The sequence below is a fragment of the Elaeis guineensis genome, chromosome 2 (genome assembly GCF_000442705.2).
Source record: "Elaeis guineensis isolate ETL-2024a chromosome 2, EG11, whole genome shotgun sequence".
Classification (NCBI taxonomy): domain Eukaryota; kingdom Viridiplantae; phylum Streptophyta; class Magnoliopsida; order Arecales; family Arecaceae; genus Elaeis; species Elaeis guineensis.
The window spans coordinates 97,404,071-97,427,955 of record NC_025994.2 but is presented as its reverse complement, the minus strand read 5'-3'; the positions used below and the strand labels follow the sequence as shown (position 1 = coordinate 97,427,955).

The 23,885-nt window shown below is 35.9% G+C and overlaps 1 long non-coding RNA gene across 4 annotated transcripts; it reads left to right on the top strand.

Moving 5' to 3' along the window:
• Window positions 1-3,625: 3,625 nt before the first annotated feature.
• Window positions 3,626-23,315, top strand: LOC105052181 (uncharacterized). Of its 4 annotated transcripts, none has more exons than XR_012138845.1 (5): window positions 3,626-3,979; window positions 5,448-5,566; window positions 12,153-12,278; window positions 16,424-22,425; window positions 22,815-23,315. It is a non-coding gene; the product is annotated as an uncharacterized lncRNA (long non-coding RNA). The 4 variants fall into 4 exon arrangements; XR_012138846.1 differs by having other exon boundaries at window positions 3,627-3,979; window positions 23,020-23,314; XR_003801941.2 differs by lacking the exon at window positions 22,815-23,315 and having other exon boundaries at window positions 3,631-3,979; window positions 16,424-22,794.
• Window positions 23,316-23,885: the final 570 nt, after the last annotated feature.

Genomic DNA, 23,885 nt, shown 5'->3' with positions numbered 1-23,885 from the left:
CACTCTTTCCTGACTGTTGATTGGTTTTGTTACAATAGTGACGTGTAATCACCATTGCAATGAAAATTTACTCCTCTCTCCGATGAAAGTGCGATTCTTCTTCTTTGCGTATTTTTCTTGGAACCGCTTTCGGCTATTGCAATACTAGAGACTTTTTTTTATAGAAACACGGGAGGTTTACCCACCTATTATTTTATTAGAAAAGATTGAAGTATTGCCACAAGACAAACTCATCACTTAGGTTGATCATATAATACGACTACATAAATCTTAAAGCGGTATAGAGATTATATAAAATCTATAAAATTATAAAATTATAAATAATATTAGAATAATTATATTAATCATAAGATTTAACTAAATAAATCCATCATTATCGAATATCAAAGTTTACAAAATTCAAGTATCCATTTAGTATCAAAAAAATTAATTCTACAATTCCAACACTCAAAATCCAAGCTTGATCCATCCGATACTAAGCATTCTATGATTTTGAAAGAAAAAAAACAAAAAGATGGCATGAGCTTCATAGTCGAGTAAGAATCCCCATACATTAAAGTCAGACCGACTCTCGGGATGCATTCATAGTCTGTGTCAGACGAAAGGTGGCCCCATCCAGCATATGAGGTATTGTATGCTTTGGATGTCTCCATAGGATCCCTACACGGTTTTGTCCCCATGGGCCACTTTGCAGGCCAAAAGGCACCTCACAAGGGGCTGGAGGGTTTCGAAGCCTTATAAGGTGAGGTGGCCTGATTGAATAGCCGATGTGGGACTAAAGAGTCCGCTCCCCCTCCGCAACAGTGGTCCCCTCAGTCAGAGGACCGAACCTGTTATGGAGAGGCCTGTATGGGCCACTAGTGTTGCGGTCCGGTCAGCCAGGCTCATAAGGTCGGATCGGCTCTCGAGATGCGCCCATAGCCCATGTCGGACGTAAGATGGCCCCACCCAGTATGTGAGGTATTGTCCACTTTGAACGTCCCCGTAGGATCCCCGTACGATTTTGTCCTTATGGGTCGCTTTGCGGGCCAAAAGGCACCTCATAAGAGACTGGAGGGTTTCAAAGTCTTATAAGGTGAGGTGCCTGACTGAATAGTTGATGTGGGACTAAAGAGTCCACCTCTCTCCACAACAATTATCATTCAAAAATAGTAATTAATAATATCAAAATGAAAACATAAATTATAAAATCTCATATTAAACATCTAGTATATCCTAAATCATTATATATGTATATAACATATATTTTGTATCATCATAAATCTATCACAAATATTATCAACAGTTTCATATAACTTATTATCTAGGACTGCCAAAATATAACCCGATCAGTCATAAACATGTTTGGTTGAGACTAAACAGACTTGGATCATAAATAGATCGATCCGTTTAATATTTGGATCGGATTTGGATTTTAAATATCTGACCTGTTTAATCCATTTAATTCATTTAATATTTAGATTGAATTGAGTCAGATAATCTATTTAATCTATTTAACCTATTTCTGATCTATTTAATCTAATTTGTTTAATCTGTTTGATCTGTTTAAAACCTACTTAACTTATTTTTGATCCATTTAATCCAACCTGTTTAACCTGTTTAACGTATTTAACCTAATTTAATTTGTTTAATAAACAGATTAAACGGGTTAGATCGGATTATCTGTTTAATAAACAGACAGAGTTCAGATTTGAATTTTTGATCTATTTAATAAACAGATCATGTTTGGGTTGATAATTTTTTGACTTGACCGATATCCAATCCGATCCGATTTGACCCAATTGCCACACCTATTATTATCCATGTTTCATTAGCAAAATCTAAACCCATGAACAAATATTTTCGATTTTAGACTAACTATGATCATGCTTCAATCTATGACTGTCAAATCATAATATCCGTACTTCAGCTCGTAGTAGTAAATCAAGATATCTGCGCTTTGGATCTTGGTGGCAAACTAAGGTATCCATGCTTCGGCATATGGTACCAAATTAGGTTGTCATGATTTGATCCATGATTAGCAATCTAAAGCATCATGATTCAATCTGATTGATAATCCATATCATGGCTAGTTCAAAATTTTTTACATAATAATCAAATCATACAAAATAGTTGACATCTCATTCTCAGCAATTATTATGTGATACATAAATGCAATAAAGATCATATATTTACTATATTCGTATCAGCAATCATATGACAAACAATAGTCATTTGGTACAAATTCAAAAACCATCATATATAATATAAAAATATATATACATATATACATACAGGTGATCACATAGAATGTTTTTTATCTTTGTCAATCTTAGACTCAAATACAATAAATATCGATCTATTTCTCGATCTACAAATTCAAAAATAAGATATTCTGCTCGATATATTCTTATTACAGTTACTTCTCTATATAATCAAATTTGAATATAAAAATCATAGACAGTAAAAAAATTATAGTAGATAGCTGTAGTACAATAGGTCTAGTATCCCTTGTAGGGTCAATTAGTTGATTTAGGTTTATCTAAGTATCTGGATCTTTCATTAATTCACAGGATATCTAGAGAGAGAAAAAGAGAAAGTGGAGAGAAAAAAATAGATAAAGAGGAGAGAGAAAGAAAGTGGAAAACAAAGAGAGTCAAAATATTCTTTTTTTTTCCCTCTCTCTCTTTTTCTTCTTCATGAAAAAATTGGGGGAAGGGCTTTGGACCGGCCATCCCCATAGCAGCGACCCTCGATGGTGATCTCCAGCAATTGCAGTCATGACAACCTAGCGGTAGATGGCAATAATAGCGACCCTCAACAACGACAGCCAATCTGATAGAAGAAGAAAGAAGAAAAGAACAAGGAAGATCTTGATCATGAAAATTCGGCAACCCACTGACTTCAAACAAGACGACGATGATCACATTGAACCTAAAAAAAAAAAGAAAGAAAAAGAAGATTTAAAGTCATACGTCATCTCTAATGAGGTATTTGGTTCACTTTTCATGTGCAAATGGAAGGTGGCTTATTGGAAATACTTGATAGAAAATCAAAAAAATCATACGGATTTTACCAGCGATTTAATTGGGAATTAGGTTGATATGTTTAGAAGAAGATCTATTGATAGCTGAGATCTAAAGCTCCGACAAATCATAGACTCTCAATCTTCATCGAACGCGAGAAGGAAGATACTTTCCATCAGGAGTCTTTCTCCCCAGCCGCACCTATCAGGCAAATACTTAGCAGCCCAAGTGGCCGGTTCAGTCTGCCTCAACTTGGGTCCGGCCTAAAATAAAACGCGCTTCTATAGGTATGTACCGTGGGCGTACGTACAACAATGTGGTCCGAAGCCTCTGTTCCAGTGAAAAGTTCAAAGTGGACGCTGTCGAGCATGCAACGTGACCTCTCGACGCGTAGCTCTCGCGCGCCGGTTCGAAGAACCCACGCTACGTGGATGCTTCTCATACTGTTCAAAAAATAACAGTTACGGTGCTTCGCCGTTATATTTATAAAAAATTCAAAGCCCTATTCCATCCTATGTTAATCGAGATCGACGAAATCACGGCCGTCCATTTTTTTTTCTTTTGAGGATTACGGCATCCCACGATGGCACGATCTCAGTTGCTTGGGTCCAAGCAAGGTCTTGTTTGACGCTTCATGGTGACCGGTATCTCATAAAGTCCAAGATCGCGGACTCCCATATAAAACCCCCGTCCGACCCTCTCACCGCGCGACGCACTTCTCTGATCTTTCCCTTCGTCGTCTCCGCTCACCGAACCCGGCTACTTCCACCCGTTGTCTCCTCCTTTCTTCCTCTCCGCCACCGCTTATCCGCTCCGGCTTCCACCGCCCGTCCACGTCCACCCGTTCTCCCCTGATCGCCGCCCACCGCTGGCCTCCCTGTGCCCGGCGGAGTATGCAGCATCTCCGGCAGCCTCCAAACCCAGCGAGGGCACATCTACCACCGGACACCTTGTGCCACCGCTACAACCTCCCGGTACATTCCCACCCTCTTTCTTGAAAATCTTGAATCTGGAATCTTGATAAATCTTGAACCTTGATGAATGTTGATTCCCTTCCTGCCTTCTTATTCTATGTTTAAGCTTCTGCGTTTGATCATTAAGGTATTCTTTGTATATAACGCCAGAGAAACATTCCCCTCGTGCATGTATTGTTAATTTGGACTTATTACATGATCTAAGGTGTGGTTTTATTTATTTTCCCTCAATTAGTGGAGGGTTTTTATTTCTAATGCAGGAAATCGAATCAGATGGATGATCTAATGGGAGTTCACATGCTGTACACGCATAGTGTGCTGGAATTTTGAGACTGTCGTGGATGGAGGATGTTGAATCCTTGTTTCCCATTCTCTTTCCCTAGAATTAACCCATCTGGGTTTAAAATTTAACTTTAAACCTTCTTGGTGAAAATTCAGGTCAAGATGCTTGACCTGAAGTTGACTCTTGACCCTAATATTGAAATCTACCTGACTCAAGCCCAAGTGAAAGTGATTGTCATTTTTTACTATATTCTTTTTTTGTGAGGTAATATTTATATATATTATTATTTTAATTCAACATTTAAATTGTAATTTAACAATATATTTGCTGATAGCCTCAACTATAAATTGATGACCAGCTGGTCAATTTTTTGGCCCAAAGTAATCTTAGGACCGAGTGTTAAATTTAAGTCAATAAAAATGTCCATCTTGGCAACACTTGTTAGCATCACTATCAGCAATTGAAACTTGTTTTGGTCAGAGTTAATTTGAATCATGTTTCTTTTTCAAATTCTTGGCCAACACTTACATATGGGTCAAATAGCGTATGCATGGGCAACTCGAGCCAATATTTCTCAAAATCTTCATCTCCATGAATCAAACAGCATTTGTTAATATTAAAAATGAACTCTTGTTACTTATAGGGAGATTTGGAGGTATGAAGGTGTTGGATTCTAAAGAGTTTCCGAGGAAAAGTAAAAGTTTGACATAGGCCTGCCTAGATTATCATCAATTAATAAAATGGTAATTTGTATTCTAAAATGATGTTAACCATATCTGCTCATTTTTCATAAAAATATATATTTCTTATTTTGCTGGCATGATATTTCCAAAATGCTTGACCCAAAGGCCCCAAACATACAAACAAATAATACAAGTTACCATAAAAGTATACCTAATCAATTTTGCTTGTTCTTTAAAAACACTCTTTTCTTTTGATATTTTATTTTTCATTATTCTCAAGCAAACTAGCTTGGCCAGGCCAAAATTGAAAACCATTTTTCTGAACCTTGATTGGCTAAGTGGCTAACATGTTCTGCCTAATGATTAAATTTTCACATAAAATTATTTTAATTACATTGGAAAATTGGATTATTGTTATCATATTATTTTCTTGGACCATCAGGAAAATATATGTCGATAAACTAATGTGAGCTTGAAACATTTCAATCCTTTGTCACAACAGTTGTAGAAGAGAGGAGATAAGCAATAGCTCGTGGAAGCGATCTGAGCTTGTATTCTTCATTGTCTATGCTTGGGCTTTTGATTGTTTATTCATCTGTCGGTCTCTGCAACTCTTCCGTGGTAATCTTCTTAGTTCTTTGATTCCCTTATTCTGGTACATCCTCTATGTTGTCTTTGCTTGTATTTTTATTGATTTAAGTCAGCTTCAGCCACCTAATTATTGTACATATCATTCTAAAAAAGCCTCTATGGTTTATGCTTGGGATGGATACTTAATTGCCTTTGATCGTATTTTTAAAGGTGTTATTTTTCCTGATTCTGAATGTAGTAATTTGTGGGTGTGATTTTGTTTTCCAAAATATTAGCAAGTGCTATCTTTGTGAATCATGTAAAGTTTGGGAAATGATTCATAAGTTAGTCAAATAATGAGGCAAAGTTTAAATCCTCAGGTTGCTTATTTCAAATGTCTGACAGTCCTATGGGAGAAATGTAGCATTTTAAGCTTATTTTTTGTGTTTTTGTTGTGGAAATATGGCTTGGAGATTGCATTGTTTTGTACAGGTATTTACTACTAATATACTTATCTGGAAGGGCAGAACAATATTAAGTAGTGGCTGGTGGCGTTTCAAAGTATATTTGCCTATGCTGAGATCTCTGTTACAGTAACAATTGTTCAGAGGTGTGGTAGTCTTGCTTGAGGAATGGGTGCAGTGAAGATGTTATTACTAGTTTTTTGAGCCTGATCCTTCCTAGTTGTTTTGAGACTCTATAACTATTCACTGTATCATTTAGATAAGCTTCGATGTTGGCTGTAGAGGGGAAGGTGCTCTCAGCAATTTTAGATGATGGTGTCCTTTGACTGGTCAAAGGAGTTTGTTTCAAGGTGGTTGGGGTTCTAGTAACCACTCCAATTTCGACTTGAAGTCTGCCTTGATCAGTACTGCTCCAAGTGACTGGGAGAATAAAGACCAGTAGGAAAGAATTGCTTTTGCTATTTTGACTTGAGAGTGGTTTCTAGTGGAGGATGATAGGTCATGCGAAGCATGATTGCAGTTTGTGGATGGTGAAGTCTCTGTCATAACAATTTATATTGGAAGATAAGTCAAACTATTCAATGAATATTTGTTAAATGATGGCCTAATAAAGGAAACCGAGTTTTAATTTTTGTTCTAATATGGATTTTAAGGTAGAAGTTGAGAGGATTAAAGAATAATAAGAAAAAAAAAAATCAAATAGTCCTTGCATAGGTAAAGGATTCAGGTTATGTGCTTTTCATGAGCTAAATTAGAGACGTGTAGTGGATAGTTAGTGAAAGCTACTTTGCATTCCTGACACATGTTAGAAACAAATCAAGGAACATTTTTCCATGAATTTATCATCATATTCTATTTGAAACTTCTGGGTCTACGAGCCCTGATGCCAAATTTACATGCTCTGATGCAATATTGATGCCAAATAAGAATTTCAATATAAAGAGGAATCCTACATGCAAGATCCACATAAAGTTGAATGCAGAGTTGATTAAAATCAGTACCCTGAACATCAGTTTATTAAGTTTGTGATGATCGTAGTTGGTCTAGAACTTCTTCCAAACCAAGCCTTGGGACTCTATGGCCCAATCAGTGAGATTGCGCTAAAGCCTTGCAAAAAAAATTTAGTGCTTGGTCCCTTGTATACTTCTTTACTTATCTTTTTCCCCTTGGTGTGCAGAATTACAGTGCTTGGTCCCTTGCAAGGAATGTCGTACCGGGTCGAACCACCCGGTACGGGACGTGCCGAACCGTCCCGGCGGAGAACCGAGACGGTTCCGACATGCAAAACGGCACATGCTGGTGCCGGGGAAGAAAAAGAGAGAAAGAGAGAGAAATAGAGAGAGAGAGGGAAGGAGGAAGAAAAAGAGGGAGGAAAATCCGTCGGAGGGGCCGCCGGAGGTCACCCGTGGCCGTCGGACGGCGGAAAGGGCTCCCGCGGCTCCGCGCGGGGAACAGGGGCGATCCGTCCCTGTTTCTCGGGGCTTTTTTTTAAAAAAGCCTTTTCAAAGTGAAGTCGGCATGGATTTTGCCGGCTTCACTAAGGATTTTGCCGACTTCACTTTGAAAAGGCTTTTTTAAAAAAAAGCCCCGAGAAACAGGAGCGGATCGCCTCTGTTCCCCGCGCGGAGCCGCGGGAGCTCTTTCCGCCGTCCGACGGTCACGATTGCCCTCCGACGGCCCCTCCGGCAGATTCTCCTCCCTCTTTTTCTTCCTCCCTTCCTCTCTCACTCTATTTCTCTCCCTCTCTCTTTTTCTTCCCCAGTTCGTCCGTGTTTTCCTTCGTCGGTTCGCCTCGGTTCGGAATGGAACAGAGGCGTGCCGTACCGTACCGCCGGCCGGCCGATCCGGCCATCGGTACCGGTTCCGCCAATCTTGGTCCCTTGTCTACTTCTCTACTTATCTTTTTCCCCTTGGTGTGTAGCTGATGTAGATCGATGATAATTTACAGATCTGATTAAGGTTTAAATTTGTCATATAGCAGCAAGTCCACAATTCATGGTTAGGTTGGGGATCTCGCCTTCCAGAGGCAAATTCTCAAACTTCAGGCTGAATTAATTATGTGAATCAAGAAGTAGACACTTCATTGGATGCTAGTGCTTCTCCCAAAATCCAATGGTTGCAATAGAAGATTTAAGATGAAATCAACAAATAGGAAGGGAGAGATGAAGAGACCAATGGTTTAGCCAGTAAGACAGCTGACTTCTTCCTTCCTCACCCCCCCTCTCTTTCTTTTCTCCCTCCATGTACTTTGGGTAAAAGGGCTATTGGTTCTGCTGTTTGGCTGGAAAAATAAGCCATACACCTCTGATTCCTTAAATTGAGGTATTTTGTCCCTTAATGATGCAGCCATTGGCTTGCTTGATACCTATAATTTTTCAGCTACCAACTAATTAAAGTAGGGCTAAATTAAGCACAGGTGAGTACTTGTCAGCCGAAATTCAACTGTTTAACAATTCTTACTTTACGAGTTGTATGGCTGGCTGATGTTCCACCTCTCCATAACTAGTGCATTGTATCCTTGTTCCTTGCCTTTGCAATAATGGATATGGAACTCTTTTATCCCCTTGTTTGATACTTGAATTTAGTTCTCTTCAAAGGTAAAAAGTTATATGTTTGTTTTCTTATGGGTCCTTTTTTTGGTAGGATTTTTCAGATACACTGTGGAGAAACTTTCGTGGAACCTACCTATCCTTACCTTTATGATGTTTCTTTTCTGTAAATTGTGGCAGATTTCTTTAGGTACCATTGTTGCTTAAAAGGGAGAGGAATGTTAGTCAAATAGATTTTACTATCTTTGTGTTACTTATTATATTGTTAGGAAGCTTGGTATGTGTCTTGATTATGAGATTTCTAATTTGATAGTGTTGTACGATTATTATTCTTGTTTAACTAGTCTCTGACCACTATAGTGTTGTGTTTGTTTTTTCAATTGCTTTGGTGAATTATCTCATAGTGAAGGTCCATGCTTTGGCTTAATACCAAAGTCTTATAATTCTACTCAAAATTTAACCATGCATATTGATAATAGTTAAATTTTATTATGGCCCTGTTTGGCAAAGCTTGGAGTGTCAGAAAGCACTTTCTGATTCTCCAAAAGTACTTTTTGATGATTCAATGGTGTTCGATAAATAATCGAAAAGTCATTTTGGCTTTGTTAGAAAGCCGAAAAGGTCTATTTGAGAAAAGCTTCATTTTGGAGCTTTTCTCCAAAAATACTTTTTGACCAATATTGGGAAGCTGTTTTGATTTAAATAATTTTTTTTAATGACATAAATGCCCATCTACAAATCTCATAATTACGTCTTATATCATATCATATCATTATTATTATACTATAAATATAATATAATAATAAATTAATATTATGATATATTATAAACATATAATACAATCTATTATAGTATTATTATATAATAAAAATATAATCTAATATAATAATATTTAATAATAATATTATATAATTATATTATATTAAACTATATTATATTATATTATTACATCATATGATAATAATATTATACAATATAATAATATTTTAAAATATGATAATATTTATATTATAAACATATAATATAATATGTTATAGTATTATTATATTATAATAATAATGCAATCAAATATAATAATATTTTAACAATAATATAATTAATCTATTATTTTATAATCCATTATTAGATTAGATTATTATATAAAATATAATATTTTATTATTTTATTAAGATGTATTACATTATATGATAATAATATTATATAATATGGTAATATTTTAATATATAATATTATATTGTATTATTCTCTACTATACAATAATATGTAATATCTTTTATCGTCATTTTATCATACTAAAAGCACTTTCTTATTTTAATTATCAAACATATATAGTTTCAAAGTATTTTATAAATATGGTACCAAACAGTAAACAATTTTTTATGAAAGCTCTACTTCTCGAAAGCTCTACTTCCAAAAGCTTCAAAGCAATTCCTAGCATGGCCTACATATATTTGCAGTTTTTTTTTTTTTTTTTAGATTGCGAAGTTACCATGTATCTAAGGATGGAAATGACCCCAATTTATAACATAATCCACTAATATGAGTTTGTGTGAGTTTATTTTTATTGCAACTCGTCAACACAAGGAAATCCTATTTGCGCTGATTACCTTATTTTAGTATTAACATTGGCTCATTTTTTGTTATGATATGCACTAAAAATTTTAAACAAATGAGACATTTTGTTTAGCTATCTGACATCTTGATGCCACTTAAATGATTTTCTTAGTGCTGGTCAAAAAAGGGATGTAGACTTTGGGAGGATTTTGAGAGGTTTATGAAATTAAATCTAATATTCAAATGCATAAACACATTATTTAAGTGAACTATTGAAAGTTCTGCACTTATTAAAGCACATGATATTATTTGTTCTGCATGTTGTGATATAGAGGTTTTTATGCTCATACCTCATAGGGTTTTTGGTTTGAGTAACTAGATGTGAAAATATGGAGCATTGCTGGGTTTGGGGCCAATGGATGAGATTTTGGGTGCTCAGAATGAAAAAAAAAAAAAAAAGAAGCATATATAACATGGTAACATGCAGTTTTATTATTTATTATTTTTATCTTTTGTTTGGGGGCGGGGGGAGCTAGGTTCTGGTTAGGGGAGTTGTATTATGGACAAATACTAGAATATGTTGCATGATATGATCATATCTGCATTATCCCAGTAAACACTGCTGTCTCATGTAACAAAATGGTATTTGGGAAGGTGGGATTTATTTGAAGTTGCAACTTTAGTCTGCCCTTGCCTGTGCTGAATTATTGCATTTTATCCGAAATAATGTGTGTATATATAGATTATTTACATGTATATCAATATGTATATCTAAATACTCGTATGCAGGTGTGCACCTGTTTGTTTACTTCTCAATGACCGATGATATTATTATAGGCATTAATCTTTTACTTGACATGTTGCAGAAGTTAGAAATCAGCTTGAACATATTTTCTTTTATTAAAAGTTTAAATCTACAATTGTTTTCATTGCTTTTGGATATAGAAACATATGCATTGCTGCCGTGTGTGTCATTCTGGCAAGGCATGCTACCATGTTTTATAGGTATTTGAATGTTTACATGCTTCCACCAACTAACATCTGTTATTTCCAAAACATTATGATAAATAATGTTTTGAGTTTCTTTAGTGGCATTATAAGTTATTATTCAACTTAGAAGTCTAAAAGCATAAGACGTCATCTCCTCAACCAAGGTTTTAAATGGTGGTTCAGTTTGGGTCCCTTGGGTAGAATTTTGTTTGGGCAATTTTGCCAGTTTCAATTGAGGTTTTAGATATCTGGCTAAAAGAAGTTAGGAATATTTAAAATTTAAAAATTTAAAAATAAAAATAAGAAAATTTATTTCACCTCTTTCTATTTTTATTTTCATCATCTTGGATCATGATCATTGGAGCTTAATTTATTAAATGTGTTACACTTTTTTCAACTTTTTATAATTCCCCTATAGTTTCCTCTATTTTTTGTAATTTTCTCATATATACTCTAATTTTTGCATTTAATTTAACTTGTCTCTTAGTATATTTTCTTCTCTTTCACATTAATAATCTATATTTGAAAGAAAAGTCCTGTATAAGCATATTTCATTCTATTTAGTTCTTATAACTTTATAACCATCTATGAAAAGGAAAAAACCCATCTAAACATGTTATTCTACTTTATTTTGATATTCCATATAGGCAAAAAAAAAATCTGAGCATATTTCGTTCTATTTCATAAGAAAAATCCTAACCAAGAAATTTTATGTAAGTAAAAAACCATTTTTTTTATTGTTTCATTTCAATATTTCATTTTATATCCATAGAAAGAGACAAGAAGCTCATCTATGCAAGGACAAACATGTAATGCTTTCTAATTAGCAAAGACATGTATCAACATTGCAGCTTTGGTATTCAGTAATATATTTTCATCTACCTTGTCTATGATAAAAGAAGATATGGTTCTGTTCATTCATTTACTCTGTTGCATAAAATGGATAAATCCTGATATGATTCTACCCTTACTGTGTAGCTGTCTGTGAAATGCTTAAACATACAATAGTTTATTATGGCGCATTGAATTAAGACCTTTCTTCCATAACTATGGAAGTTATTTGATGATTTTGTTCATCAGGGAATCTTCTCGTGAGCATTGAGATCCTCTTATTGACTCGAGGATTAAAAGGAACTAGGAAGGATAGAGAATTTGGAACCAAGTTTAACAAAAGAAAGAAACTCATGAGTCAAACCAGAATACCAGGTAGTTTGTCTTCTCCTGAAAGGATTAGAAGTATTTATGGAGTCAATCTCTAGCAAGTTAACAAGTGTTTAGAAGACAAGTCATTATTATTTGCACACACAGAGGAAGTCATATATTATATAATGAAACTATTTGGGGTGATTTTAATCTCGATGAATTGCTTGTAACTGATGTACTTAAGTATTAACTTTCATTATGCTACTTTCTGACTTTTACTTATATCTAGAATAGGTCATGCACCAATGCCCCTATGTGCTCTGATTTTGTAGGATACTTCAGAATGAGGTCCCAATTTAGAAAGAGACTATCCAGGTATTCTATAAAGCAAATCTGACAGAGTCTGCTATCTTGTCAAATTTTTGCTATCTTTAACTAAATAGACTTAATATATACAAGAATTGAATTTACTTGTGCGGAACTGAAAATTTAGTTATAAGACAATAATGTCCTTGACTTAGGTTCTTAGGTTTTAACTTTTTAATGTGACTTTTCGCTTCTTTTTATGGTTAACTATGTCATTTCTGCCATAATCAATAGTAAAATATTCCTAGGTTCATATGTAATTTATCATTTAATTATTATTTTTCTGCAATAAACGTATGCAAACTCACTAGCTTTGATTACTAGCATACGTTCAAAATACTTATATGCCCATATACATAGCTGCGCTGGTGAAGCCTTTTTTGTGAATATGAAGATTCCAAGATAACTACCTTCACATCCACATGTGGGGTTCGAGCCTTGGATATTCATTTTTCTTCTTTTGTTATCTTTCCCCTGTACTATTGCTTTCTGACTGATAAGTCCCTATACCTATCACTTGTGGAAAACAGCAATTGGAAAATGAACAAGATAAGAATGTAAGAGATTATGGAGGATTGAAGGTTTAGTTCTGAAAGCTAAGGGGCTAGGCAAAAGAGATTAATGTTGTGGAAAATTGAAGGTTAAGTTCTGAAACATTATTTGCTTTATATATTGTCCACATCCTCTTGAATTTCTTTATGTTATTTTACTTTGAGTTGTATTATAGCTTGATAATCTCATACCCATAATCATAATCGTCTAGCCTTTTCCAAAATATTTGGTATTAGTTTTATGGATCCTCATTTGTTAATGTCACCTCTGATGTTAGTCCAAGTTTTTCTGTATCCTTCCTCATAACCTTTATCCATATAAATTTTGGTCTTGATTTTCCTTTCTTACAACCTTCACTACAAATTAAAATCTCTCTCCTTACAGGAGCCTTCTTAGATTGTCATTGTCCATGTCCATACCATGTCTTTAATCTATGTAGCTCCTAAAACTCCTCTAATTTATTTATTTCTTAATCTATCCTTCCTACTTTTACTACACAACCATCTTATCATTCTCATTTCTGTCACATTCAATTTGCTTTCATGTATTTTCTTTGCTCCTTTATGTCCCGAAGATGCACCTATCACATAATATTCCAGCTACGTACCTCTATTTCATTCAATCATTTCTAGTTCTATTATTATATAATAGATCTAAATAATGAAATCGGTCCATCTATGGTATCTCCTTTTCATCAATCTTTATTGATATTTTATGCAAATGACGTATCATGTTCAAATAACGTACACAATGGTACATCTTTCTGGAAATTAGATGCAAGTTGATTCGTAATCAATACATAAAGATATGGACTTAGTGCTGATCCTTGATGCAAAAATCTGTTGTGACTATAAATACTTGTTGTGCTATAGCAACTTCTAACACTTGCTATTATCCTAATATACATGTCCCCAATTATTTCAACATACCTTTGTACACCATTCCATTTTAAATCCCACTAAATTACTTTTCTTGGCACCATTATTGTAAGCTTTCTCTAAACCAATGAAGACTATATGGATTTTCCTTTTCTCTTATATGTTTTCTACTAACTGTCTAAGTGAAAAGATAGCCTTCATTGGGGATCTTTCAGGCATAAATCCAAGTTGGTTAACTGAAATAGTTATTATTTGCCTTATTATTTGTTCAATTCCTTTCTCATAATTTTATAGAGAGACTCATAAGCTTAATTCATGGTAATCAGAATAGTTTTGTACATCTATATTCTTGTAGACAGGTACTACAATATTTCTCCTTTAATCATCTAGCATTTTCTTAGTTTTCATAATTTCACTAAATAGACTAGAAAGCCAATTTAACCCAATATATCCTATAATCTTCCAAACCTCAAATAGATATTTCATCTGCCACTAATGCCTCACCTTTTTTGCATTCTTTTCAAAGCTATGTCTGTTTTGCTTTTATGAATTGTATGAATAGAGTCTTTGACTTCTGGGTGATTGCACTTTTTCAATAAAGATTTCTTTAGTAGAACCCTCATTTAATTTTTTTTTTTCAAAATTTTGCTTCTATCTTTCTTTAATTTTCTCATTTTTCATCAATATTCTATTATGCTCACTTTTATTCCATTTAACTTGATCAAAATCTTTAGTTTTCATTCTCACATTCTTTTGAATCCTACCTATCATATAAATTATCATTTGCTTTATATTTAGCCTTGCTATATTTTTGTATCTTTACTAGCTTTCTTATGTTTTATGAAATATTTGACCCTTTTTTTTTGCCATTGTTTTTGTTTTGTTATAATTGTCTCTTGTATCTCAATATTCCACCATCTAGTTTCTTTATATATACTTCTTCTCCTTTGTCTCTTGTAAAATATCTTAGCTACCCTCTTAATATAGTTGGTCATTTGGTCTCATTTTGTTCATTTCAATCCTTAAATTCCAATTTTTTTCTTCTAATAATTTCTAAAAGTTATAACATTTTCCCTTCTAAATCCTACCATCTTATCTTTGGATGTTTATTAGTTTCTTTTCCTTTCTTCTCACATTTAGTATACACAATACACATCTAAAATAGTAATTGATAGTGTGGCTAAACTCTCTCACTTGTATCACTTTACAATTCTCACATATTGATCTTTCTCTTCTCTTAATGAAAATGTAATCTATTTATGACAAATTTGATCTGCTCTTAAGGATTATTAAATGCTCATCTGTCTTTTCAAAATATGTATTTGTAATTGTTAAATCATAAGTGTGAGGACCCGTGTGGGCATGTGTTTAGAATAATTCTCTCTCACCCCAAATAACCCTTATTGGTTTGTCCCTACAACTTGGTTATGCTGTGATACTATGTTTATGGGCAACAATCAAGCCGACCCTTGTCCACTTCTCACCACAACCAAGTCAGGTTGTCGTGTGTCGCATATAACAGGGAATGCCCTAGTATTTATTAGGCGTGTCAAATTTGGAGCCATTTCATATTTTTTAACATACAATTGGCTGTCAACCTAATATCAACCGTCCACTTCTCTCATCCAGCTTGGAACTGGCATGGGAGGTGTTAATTGTTTATTCTATTATATTAATTATATTATGGCAAAATTTTTTGGGCTCGGTGTTTTTTGTAATTTTGTTAGTTGGTCGCACATGATAAATTCCTTGTGGATGATTACTACGTAAGTAGCAGATCTTAAGCTGATCTCCTTGATTTTTTAATTTTATATTCAATCTCATTTAGCATTTTGCAATGAATTTTCCTATATTGTGGTTTTTGTTGAAGCACTCAGTGGAACAGTGATTGTTTATTTCAAAAGTGTTACTTTTCCTTGTATATTGCCCTCTGCTACTATTCGTCCCTTGTTTAGTTTTTACACATCTGCCCTCTCTTAAGTTCTAAGAAACAAGGATCCTTGTATGTGTTTAAGGTTTCCTAGGCTATGTGACCTTATTTTTTTGGATCTCTTGTAACTGCTTGAATTAAATGAGTTCCACCAGATAGAGGTTTAATTTTTTGTGCTGCTTTCCTATTGAAAGCAATATACATCTTAATAGTTTGTCCATAATTCAAACTGTAGCAGTCCTGCAGTTAGATGTACCTCAAAAAAAATTTATTCAGCTGACAGCTGGACAAATAGCTTGGTATGGGCTCAGGTAGGTTCTTAACCTTCTCCTTTTGGAAGCAGTAATTTTTTTTTTCTTTTACTACAATGCATTCACAGTTATGTAAACCACTTATAAAATAGGGTTGAGGAAGTGATGGATTTTGATATATTGCATGCTGAGTCTGAATTGAAGATCTAATTTGATTGTTGTATTGTGCAGTGGCTTGTGGGGAGGCAGTTGTCACCTATTGAGATCTTCATCATTGGTTATGGGTAGAGTATCTTTTTGGTCTCTTGTTTATGCATCTAGTAACTACTGCCACTCTGTTAGATCTGTTTCTTTTTTTTCAGTAAAATTTGCTCTCACGATCACATTCTTGATGGTACTTCTGATATTCCTTCAATGCTTTAGGATTTAATGTAATCCTTCATGACACTTATTTGAAATACTTATGCATTTGTTTGATTTCTTAGTTGCATGCATATACTTTTGCTAGTACGAAGGGATCAAGGAAAAGTGGTTTGCATGATTTGAAACTGAGATATGCTCACCTTTTCTGTATGAAATGCATATTATCATGATCCATTTAGGCACCTACATAGACATGGTATATATGTAGATGTGAATATGCATGTGTACTTGGTTTTTTAGCACATGAATAACAGCCATATTTTCATACAAATTAGCAAGACATTTATATGCCCAAGCATATGCATTAGTTATTCATTAGTAGTGTTCCACATACACACGCATTTACTAGTCTGGTTTGGGTTGCAAGTGGTTCAATTAGACCCTGGCCTGACCAGAAATCAATGCTGTCTGAATGCATAAGTGTACAGCTGAATTGGAATATTATGCGTTTAGAAAACTCTATGTAGTACCACTCTTTATCTGATAATTGGTTGATATCCTAGCATTGTCGTTGTCATGATGGTAGCACTGTTCCGAAATAACTGAAAGTATTTGCTTTCTAATCTTTATTAAAATTGAAAATTATTCATTTCTTTTGTCACAATGATTTTTTTTTTTTTAAACAAAAAATGTTCATGAACAACCAGACACGTTAATGCTTTTAAATTCTACTGACCCTAGTACTAGTGGTATTTACTTCTTTCTTAAGCTGTATGAGCATGTAAAATGAAGGAACAGAGGAGGCCTTAACAAATGGAGGGGCTTAGATTTGTTTATAAGCATAGAAAAGATGAGGGCAAGGCCTAAGCTAAGTTTGTTTGAAGTTCGCGGAAGGAGTTGGAGATTTTCTCCCGAGTACCATCAACACCAACCGGGTCGATAGATTACTGTAATGGTACCGTAGCAGACTACCAGTACTTGGGATGTGTAGGCATCTCTATGCATACTAGGACCTGTATTTTTAATTTTTCTATTCTTTTGTTTTGTTCTTCGTTATGATTTCTTTTATAGTTATTGAGGATCTTTTATGTTTGTTTAGGTTATAAACTAGGTTTACGTTAAGTTTTGTTCTTCCACTTGTTCTTTTCCCCGCCCCCCCTCCCTTTGCTGTTGTTTTTTGTCCTTCGTTTTTCCTCTATTTCTTCCATCCCCTATAGGGACGGATGTCTTTCTGGTATGGACTGGTTGATGCTGCTTCCCATCCCACTTGGTACGAGTCAATACCAGCCGATAACAAGGATGTGGTCTGGTTCTATGTGTTTCAGGGTGGTGGGTGCTGTACTTGTTCCAAAACCCAGGCAGTCACCATTCTGAACCAAGATGTTCAGTATGATGGTACTGATCGGGTCCTCGATCCATGATCAAGACCTTGATTTGTTTGGTTTTGTAGGGGAAATAAGAGACCCTCCACCATAGTATAGAAAGTTATGTGATAAGGCTAAGCTTGGATCAGATGAGGCCCAAGATATCAATGAGAATGGGAAATTCTTGGCACACTGTCTGCGGTGTAGAAAATCTGACGAGGAGTGTACCACCTCATCTGATTGGACTACATAGCCACTACTTTCTAATGCATATTTAATATCCATTTAATTTCTGCAGTTTTACTTTTTGATTTGAAATTTTGGATGACGGAAATATCTTTTTTTTTTCGAAAAAAATTATGATATTTTATGCCGATATTATGACTTTCTGCACAGGATGTCATAGTTTTTTCATAGGATGTCATAAAGAGAGAAGGACATTTTCGTCATTGAAAAATTTCAATGACAATGATTCTATTTGGATCTAGGATCAGGTTTGATCCTAGGGACTTAAGGTCTTGGTTTGTGGTTTTTGATGAAAAGAGCATCTTGAAAAAGTCGGGAGGTGCGGCTGAAGTTGAAAAGTCAGCACAGGACAGCATTGGGCAGAACTCGTATACAGGTGATTTGCCATCAATATCAACCTCGGATCGTGTTCAGTTTGAGGTGGAGACGGGCAGGCATGGTTACACATCTGTGGAGGATCGACGAGGAGAGCAATCTGTCCAGGAGGAGGTGTAGAGATAGCCACAGGCAGCAGAATTGCAGGATAGCGCAAGAGGAGTGGCACTGTACAAGTCGAAATGCACTGTTCATAAGCCGGTGCGATATAGCATTGATGAGATCATTTCTTATGCCTTCATCACTATCAATGGAGATCCAGAGACCTTTGAGGAGGCCATGAAGAGTTTGGATCAGGAGTCATGGATGCAGGTCATGATGGAGGAGATGGAGTCTCTCAGAAAGGATCGGACGTGGCAGTTGGTGGATCTACTGGAAGATGCTCGATCCATTGGCTCCAAACGGATTTTCACCAGAAAGGAGGTACCTTTAGAGTAAGGTGGAGTGAGGTACAAGGCTAGGCTTGTGGCCAAAGGATATATACAGAGAGAAGGTATTGATTATTTAGAGATTTTTTTCTTCAGTTGTCAGGCATACATCCATCAAGATGCTTTTGAGTATAGTTGCTACTCAGGATCTGGAGCTGGAGCAAATGGATGTTAAGACGGCGTTTCTCTATGAAAATTTGGAGGAGAGCATTTATATGGAGCAGCCACAGGGGTTTAGAGAGTCTGGGTCAGAGGGAGATATTTGTTTGTTGAAGAAATCGCTGTACAGATTGAAGCAGTCTTTGAAACAGTGGTACAAGCGATTTGACATTTATATAAGGAGCATTGGTCTTTACAGATATGATTATGATCCATATGTGTATGTTAGATCTCTGAAGGATGGATGTAGGATGTATTTACTCATGTATGTAGATGATATGCTGATAGCATACAAGAGTAAGAAAGTTGTGCAGGAGTTGAAGGCAGCTTTCTCTCAGGAGTTTGAGATAAAAGACTTGGGGCCTGCGAGGAAGATCCTAGGTATGGAGATCATCAGAGATAGAATCAAGGGGCTGCTACATTTATCTCAAAAAGGCTTCAAAAAGGTCTTGGAGAGATTTGGGACGAAGGATGCCAAACTGACGGAGTTGCCACTTGTCAGGCACTACAGACTCTCGAAAATCATGTCGCCACAGACTGAAGTACAGGCTCAGGAGATGGAGAGAATTCCATATGCCTCTGGTGTGGGGAGCATTATGTACTCCATGGTGTATTGTAGGTCGGATTTAGCTTATGCGGTGAGTCAGATGAGTAGATTTATGGCACAGTCTAGCAGGAAGCACTGACGAGCACTGAAGGATATCTTCAGGTACTTGACGGGTTTAGTTGGAGTTGGCATCTGCTATGGTTAACGAGGAGGTGTTGAGGGATACTCCGACATGTCCAAAGAGGCTCGGAGGTAGATAGAGGGGTTTGTAGATACAGATTTGGGTGGAGATATGGACATTCGGCATTCGATGACAGATTTTATGTTCAATCTATATCGAAGGCCTGTCTTATGGAGATCTTGCTTACAGCCCATTACGGCCTTGTCCACCATCGAAGAGGAGTATATTGGCATCATAGAGGCAGTGAAGGAGGTCCGATGGCTGAAGGGTTTGGCACTGGAGATGAGCTTCCCATAGGATGCAATCAGGATGTATTGTGACAGTCAGAGTATTTTGTTGTTAGCACAGAATTCTGTTTATCATGTAAGGACGAAGCACATCGACATCAGATACCATCGGATTAGAGAGTTCGTAGAGGATGGCGAGATGGAGATGGTGAGGTTCACACCAAGAAAAATCCAGTTGATGCACTTATGAAGGTACTTTCGCGAGATAGCTTTCGATATTATGTGGGACTGATGGGTTTACTGGACAGGACTGAGTTCACAAGGACTTGGGAGCACCAAGATGAAAATTGCGAGCTCAAGTGTGGTGCTTTCAAGTCTTAGGAATAGGTGAAAAGAGGCCAAGGGAGCAAGCCAGCAGAAGTTTCAGCAGGTAGCAGTGTTTCTGCAGGTTCGTCAACTCAGATTGAGACTGAGTCGACTAAATTGCAGGTGAGTTAATCCATTCTCAGTTTGGATTAACTATGTCTCAGAGGATGCACCAGATAGAAAGCTGCATTTCGGGAGTTTCAGGCCGGCACGCTAGTGAGTCAACTCAGTGTCATTTTGAGCCAACTCAGTCGTAGGTGAGCTGACTCAGTTATCGGACAGAGGCTGCACGGGATTCTGTTTGGGTCTAGGATCCGGTTTGATCCTACGGACTTAAAGTCTTGGTTTGTAAGGTCTTAAGGGGCTAATCTATGGATTGGATGGGATTTAGGTCTTAAGGGGCTAATCTATAGATTGGATTGGAATTTAATTTTTTTAAATGATGAAAATGTCCTTTCTTCTTTATGACATCCTGTGAAAAACTTATGACATCCTGTACAAAAAGTCATAATTTCAATCCAGAATGTCATAATATCTGTACAGGATGTCATAATTTTTTTCGAAAAAAAAGATATTTTTGTCATCCAAAATTTTAAATGAAAAAATAGAATTATGAGTATCAAATGTGCGTTGAAAAATGATAGCTATGTGGCCTAATAAGACGAAGCGGTGCGCTTCATATTGGATTTTCTATAATGAGGGCGGTGTACAAAGAATTTCTCCAATGAGAATATCTAGAGTGGGCCTATTAGGATGAGGATAGGGTGAGGGTGAAGATGTTCATACAAGATCCACATGGGGGCTCTTAGAAAAGGCAAACTACCTGATGCAAACTTGGGCCCCAAGTATTGAAACAACGCATTGTCAACATTCTGGAGATCATTTGTGGATTGGCTACTCAGCCCTGCCTGAAGATATTTTGTTTTCCGACTTTATTGAATGTATTCAGACTAGACTAATATGATTCCTCGGTCTTATCAGAGAGAGAGAGAGAGAGAGAGAGAGAGAGAGAGAGATGAGTCTATGATATGTTGTGCTGCTTATATTATTTTTCTATGATTAATGCTTCCCTGCTATGAATGCGGTTCTCGTCGTGCAACTACATGCAACCTGTGCATCCTATGCTCCCATCAAACAATATAATCCAGTCTAGGTCTTGGCATTAAGATTTTGTCACTTGTTAATAGATATATTGTAAATAATTTATTTTCACATACATGAACAAACAATGATTATGTCTTAGTTCAAGTTGTTCTTGTTCTCCACTTATTTTTTCTTCAATGCCAAATAGGCTTTGAAAGTGCATTTTCATAATAAGCTAAGATAAAATTACTTCTGCGACCAATTCTGGGTCTCATGCAATAACATATGGGAAAATAAAAACATGTAAGTTCCACTAGCTTTGTTCTTTAAAACAAATATATACATGGTGTGGATGCCACAATCAGGGTTCAAACATTGGACCTCTTCTAAGTTGAGAGGGATACCAAGCAGCCTTAGCTGGTTGGTATTATCCGCCCTAGATTTTAGATCAACAGTAATGCTATTATTTTTAATTCTTGATTATTCCAGTGGCAATGTTGCGGTCCGTGGGAATTTTCTATCTAGAGAGTTTACGAACGGACGGAAGCGGGCCCAATCGGCTCCCTCTAAAAGGTCTTAGTAGTGGGAAACTTTCGCTGACCATAGGCTGTCGCGGATAACGGTTCTCGCCGTCTAAACACGGTTTTAGTTTACGAGTGATGCAGCAGGGAGAAATGCTCCATGCCATACAAGTGGTCAAATTCACTGGGTTGGTGTCCACCATCCGAGAACAGAAAAGGAAGAAAAAAAAAAGAAAAAAGGACTCAGACACCACGCAAACCTGCCCGGCAATTGATTTTAAATTGGGTTGTGCCATTTACTCCCTTTTGTTCTCTTAACAGGAGCAAGAAGAAGATTGCACTTCAGATGGACTGCGTCTGCGTGTGATTGAAGGTAAAATCCGGAACCCAGACAGTCTTTGTATCTTCCAACTTTAACCCAACCCAGTCGAGCCTTCGGTTGTCAGTTTTACTCAAACCCAATCCAGTTCTATCCTATGTTAAGCGAAATTCAGATGCCATTAATTATGAAGTTGAATCACATTAATCAGATAATCTGATTGAACAGGAATCGTTAACATAGCAAAAAGGTTAGTAATGTTTTTATGGGAGTAATATTTATTGTTCAACATGTGAATAATTAATAAATTTGGATAGTATTTTGCTATAATTGCATAATTTAACAGAAATAGATATATAATTGTATAAACATAAAATATTTATAAATATGAATTAGTTATTTATTTTAATATTGTGATATGCTGCTTTTGTGTACATGAGTAGCTCGTTCTACCATGCCGCAGCAGGGAAGTTATGTAACTGAAAGGAATTGATGAGATACGTGAAGGGGTACCTGTGTGATGAGGTTCAAGCCCCGAATTTTATGGGCTTGATTAACTTTTTATGTGTACTAATCAGCATCCTAGATCATTTTGTCTATAGGATATTTTCATGCTATATTTGGTGGGAATGCTACCCACAATTGCAGGAGGTGAAAATGCTATTGCTTTGGGCCGATGATTGAAGGCCCCAACCTACAACAAAGCTCTCAGGGATGGCCGGCACTACAAATAGGCTTAGCCAAGCTCAGTTGAGCTCCTTAATTCGCAAGATATGTAAACTACAACTGAAAAATTTATTGGTTGAGCATAAATAATAAATTGGGGAAGCCAGATCTGACTTCAGGCTAAAGGGCAACACAGAATAATTTGAATTGGTTGTCTTATATCTGCATTTCCATAACTTGAATGGATGTTGACCTTTTTATGATAGAAGCTACTATTACTGCTGAGTCAAGTAGGTTCTTTCATTTCTATCTCTAAAGGCCATTCATATTATTATACAGCAGGCTAGATCTGCTACTGAACATCTACTGTTGTTTGATATTTGGAAGCTAGTGGTGAACCACATCTTATTTATTACTAATAATGTCTATAGGAAAATAAATAGTGCAGCTAATTGGAAACTCTTTTGTTGCTGATCATTATGGTGTTATATGAATGCCATATGAGAGTGTTTTTGTTTAATTTAGAGATGTTTTGTTTTCTGATTTTGTTAGACATATTCATATAAGGTGCATATGAGCCATCTGGTTTATTAAGCACATCCTTTCTTTTTTTGCATAATCAGTCTAGCCTTTTTCTTTATTATTATTATTATTATTATTATTATTTTATTATTTTATTATTTTTTTGGGGGGGGAAGTCCATCCATGTTGGGTTAGGTTTTGGAAAATGCTACAAGTGCATTAATACAAGTAAAATGTACAATACGTGTCAAGCCTATCCGAGGAAATAAATATTGTGATTATGCGCAAGCATATCTGGATTTTTGTTGAGACCTTTTCTTCTTTGT